The sequence below is a fragment of the Callorhinus ursinus genome, unplaced genomic scaffold, assembly GCF_003265705.2.
Source record: "Callorhinus ursinus isolate GAN/ISIS: 27379988/994484 unplaced genomic scaffold, GSC_fseal_2.0 scaffold11, whole genome shotgun sequence".
NCBI classification, from domain to species: domain Eukaryota; kingdom Metazoa; phylum Chordata; class Mammalia; order Carnivora; family Otariidae; genus Callorhinus; species Callorhinus ursinus.
In genome coordinates, this window is record NW_027397073.1 from 32,626,326 (window position 1) to 32,631,327 (window position 5,002).

General features: G+C 39.4%; 1 pseudogene; it reads left to right on the plus strand.

The window, feature by feature from the left end:
* The first annotated feature begins 3,952 nt into the window (after positions 1-3,952).
* LOC112835001 (axonemal dynein light intermediate polypeptide 1 pseudogene) lies at positions 3,953-4,709 on the plus strand (annotated as a pseudogene).
* Positions 4,710-5,002: the final 293 nt, after the last annotated feature.

Sequence of the window (5,002 nt, forward strand, 5' to 3'; positions counted from 1 at the left end):
ATATCACCAATGCTCAATGGTAATCAACTAAGAGATGGTCTCTTAATTTCCTAGGGTTGCCAGGACAAAACACCACGAACTGGATGGCTTAATTAAAACAAGAGAAATTTATTCTCTTACGTTTCTGGAGGCTAGACATTTGAAATCAAGGTGTCAGCATGGTTTGTTTCTTTTTGGAGGTGAAATGTAGACTATTTTCCATGTCTGCCTCCCAGCTTCTTAGGGTTGCTGTCAATCCTCAGCATTCTTTGGTTTACAGATGCATCACTCCAATCTCTGCCAACTCTTGTCTTCACCTGCTGTTTTCACCGTGTGTCTGTGCCAAGTTTGCACAAGTGTTGCATTAGTACACATTAGAACATTGTGTTTCCTCTCTGCATGTTTGTCACATTAGTAAGAACATTAATCATATTGGATTTAGGACCCACTTTAATCTTAACAGTATGACCTCGCCTTAACTAATTACATCTGCAAAGATCCTATTTCCAGATAAGGTCACATTCTGGGGTTTCAGACAGACATGAATTTTCTGGTACACTATTAAACCCACAACAGATGGTAAACAAGGGTCCTTCTTCTTACCTGAAAGGCAAACGGAAATAAGATGGTGTTCTTCTGCAGAATAGTGAGGTTTATATGTACTTTTAGGGTGAAACAAGTCACATTGACAGCTACTTTACCATATCTAGATCTTTCCTTAAAAATCAACGCAAGAAGTCAGAGTCACATGCCCAGTAACCTGGGGTTCTGATAATAAAATGTACTCTTTGTTTTGATTTAAATCTGTGTATTTGTAATTCACATGACTAGACAGAAGAACTTCATTTTTAAATTTTTGTTCTTTTTTTAAATTTAAATTCAATTAATTAACATATAGTGTATTATTAGTTTCAGAGGTAGAATTCAGTGATTCATCAGTTGCATATAACACCCAGTGCTCATTCCATCACGTGCCTTCCTTAATGCCCATCACAAAGTTACCCCATAGCCCTACCCCGCCCCTCCAGCCACCCTCATTTTGTTCCCTTTGATTAAGAGTCTCTTATGGTTTGTCTCCCTGTCTGATTTCATCTTATTTTTCCCTCCCTTTCCCTATGATCCTGTTTTGTTTCTTAAATTCCACATATGAGTGAGATCATATAATTGTCTTTCTCTGATTGACTTATTTTGCTTAGCATAATATCCTCTAGTTCCATCCGTGTGGTTGCAAATGGCAAGATTTCATTCTTTTTGATGGCTGAGTAATATTCCATCACACACACACACACACACACACACACACACACACACACACACACACACAAGTTGTAATATATATATTGCATCATCTTTATCCATTCATCTGTTGATGGATATCTCAGCTCTTTCAATAGTTTGCCTGTTGTGGACATTGCTGCTATGAACATTGCGGTGCATGTGCCCCTTCGAATCACTATATTTGTATCCTTTGGATAAATACCTAGTAGTGTAATTGCTGGGTCATAGGGTAGTTCTATTTTCAACTTTTTGAGGAACCACCATACTGTTTTCCAGAGTGGCTGCACTGGCTTGCATTCCCACCAACAGTGTAGGAGGGTTCCTCTCTCTCCATATCCTCACCAACATCTGTCTTTTCCTGACTTGTTAATTTCAGCCATTCTAGACAGAACTTCTAAAATGACTTTTAGAGAACTAAATACTCTTAACTTGATCTACTTAGTAGAGCTTCTAGTAAAGAACCTGGAGTTAAAAATAAGGCATATCAATTGAAATTGGTGAAAAAAAATCATTCTACATGGTGGTAAACTATAAAAACATAAATATTACTGATCCCCCCCAGGAAAATAGGCTCATCTTCACACTTTGTATTGTTTTTTTTAAGAGAAAATGTTTTATTTTCAAATTACAGTTTTATACCTGTTGAAAAAACAAACATGTTCTCTCTTTAGTCCCTTGCATCCCAGATTCTTGTCAGAGCAGATATTCTGTCAATCTAGTTAAAATTTTGTATCAAACCTGTCCTTCTTCCCACCTCACCATGCTCTTGTAGTTTTATTTTGTCCCATAATAAAATAATTGGTGGATATGGCTTAGAAGCAGCCTGGGTAGCAATTAAGAACATTGATTCTGGAACCAGATGGATTGCATTCAAATCCAGTCCCCACACACCAGTGTATGAATTTGGGTCAGGTACTTGGCCTCTTTGTGCCTTAGTTTCCTTATTTACAAGATGTGGATGGTGAAAAGAGTACATTCTTTATAAGAATATTATGAGGATTAAATGAGTTAATATCTCTAAAGCTCTTATGCATTATAGAGTATTTGTTAAATAACTAAACGTCTGCTAGAGCAGAGGCTCGCTGATGATGGTTCTGTGTCTTGCATCTCTATTATTCTCTATGGCACCAAACAGTATTCTGAACTTAATATATATGCAACCCAATATCTGTTTGCATAATATATAATTGAATTGAGATAAATTAACTTCCCCTAGCAAAATTTTTGTCTCTACATATGGATTGATTTTATTTAGGGGGAAGAAGGATGTCTGTCCCTCTTGGAGGTTTACGGAGCTCTATGGATTTAGGAACTAACTGATCAGTGCTCATCGATCATAGCACTGAACATTTTGAAAAGGTCTTTTGCAAGTATCTTTTCCAACTTTTCTTGTCCAAGCTAAATAACCCAGCTCAAAACTTATCTTCTCTTAGAGTCTGTTACATTAACCTGAGAAATATATCTCTTCCTCTGTATTCCTTGACATTATTTTTGTGTTCCATAAGAATATGATTTATAAAGTTACCATAGTTTGTAAAACTGGAAGGCATGGTAGAAGTTTCCAGGCCAGTGGTTATTGCCAATGGTGTAGATCACAGTCCACATGGCATTTAGATTTGTCTTTTTATACACATGACTGGGGCCCATCATCAAAAATTTGGATTACATAAGACAGTAGGGTATTGGTTTCATGTTTAAGGTCTGAAGTCAGATAGGACTTGATACATAGTATGACCCCTTTTGCTTGTCATCAAGTGACTCGGACAGTGCTTGTCAAACTTTAATGTACACACAAATCTCTGGAGGCACTCTTGAAAATGCTGATTCTGATCCAGCAGGTCTGAAGAGGACCCAGGATTTTGCATTCCCAACAGACTTCAGCTGATGATGGTCCAGAGAACCTAGAAGCTCATTGCTTAATATATTAAAATCTCAATTTCCTCATATGTCACATAGAGCTGTTGTAAAAATTAAAGATACAATGTATATGAGGTAGCTTTACCACATAGCCATGTACAATAAATGTTAGACATTTTATTAGTGTCATTATTAAGGCCAGCTTTGTGGGCTTGGGCCAGTATAGTTGCACAGAGCTCTGTCTTAAAGGGGCTCTGTATTTGGTTTAATGCTCTTGTCACCATCTTGAATTCTTTATAATTTTATCTTTGAACTTGTATTTTATAAGTGAAGTTCAGTGGGGCAATGGGGGCATGCATGTGAGCAGAGTAGATACTTGAAATATGCGTTATTACCAACATCACTTGCCAACCATTTGCAGTGAAAACTTAAATGCAGCACAGAATTCTGATGGATCCAAAGTGAATTTGAGTGCAGTAAGACTCAAAAGTACAAGGTAAATATGTTACATCTATGACTAAGTAAGACCACACTTTCCCCAAGAGACCATGCTTTCCCTTTGAACCAGAACTTGCTTTGAATGAGGAATGAAGACATTTGCAGTCTAAGAATCACAAACATTCCAGGATCTCTATTATATCTTCTCCCACTCAAGTTACTTCCCTGTAGATTAGCTAACCACTTACACTGAAAATATGCCTTAGAAGGAAAGAAAAAGATAGGGCAACCCATAGTTCTTTCCTTTTCAATTATTTCTTATTTATCATTAAGCTGAAGGTAGAGAGTATTGCTATAGAACGTATGCATATCAAAAAGTGAAATGCTTCACCATCATGATATGGACTCTCTGCTCAAGTATGACACACCCAGTGTTGGTGAGCAGAAACATGGAGCCCCTTGAAGCAGGGCCACTGAAAGTCTGCCCCCAGCAGCTTGGACCATTGGGTCCAGTCCCACGGCCACCAAAGACTGAGCTCCCTTCAACTTCCTGTGTCCCAGATCCTACAAAGAAGGCAGAAGAAATCTTGAATGCCATCCTGGCCCCAAGGGAGTAGGTGGAAGACACGTTGCCAAGGATCCTGCAGTTGTCCATCACCACCAGCACAGGGATGGATGTGGTGCATTCCCCAGCAGCTGGATCTGAAGCTGCAGTAGCAGCAGGCCAGGGAGACTGGCATCTGCCCTGTGCACAGAGAGCTCTACTCGCAGTGTTTTGATGAGCTGATCCAGGAGGCCACTATCAACTGTGCGGAGAGGGGACTGCTTTTGCTGCAAGTCTGGGACGAGATCCGTATGACCATCACCGCCTACTGCACCTCACATGGGAGCAGTGTGGCCTTTGGCTGGAGGAAGGTGCTGCAGCCTGAACAGGGAAGTCAGGCATGGGGAGGAAAATTGCAGAATTAGAAACAGAAAAGAGAGGGTTAGAGAGGCACTTGAAGGAGCAGAAGGCCACGTATGAGGCCACCAAGGAGCAGGAGAGCAAGAGGAGACAGGTGGAGGAGAAGCAGCACAATGAGGAGACTTAGTTCCTCAAGCGGACAAATCAGCAGCTGATTGTCCAACTAGAAGGTATTATTGCACCAAAGAGGTGATATTTTCCATATGGGTCTGCAAGCCCTGCAAGCATTGTTACCCCATCATAAGCCCCTTCTAATAAAAAAGCTAGTTTCCTGAAGAAAACAAAGGTGAAATGCATATAGTTAAGTTAGTTTTGTGTAGGGTCCACTGTTCTGGTAAAAGCAAAATATATATGAATATATGAGCTCAGATTGTGAATTGTGCAATTTTGGTAATTCCGCACGTAAGTGCCTTTATATGTGCATTTAAGACTGGCATTGTGCAATCTAAAAATGAACAGTAAAAAGTCATGCAAATAATTTAAATT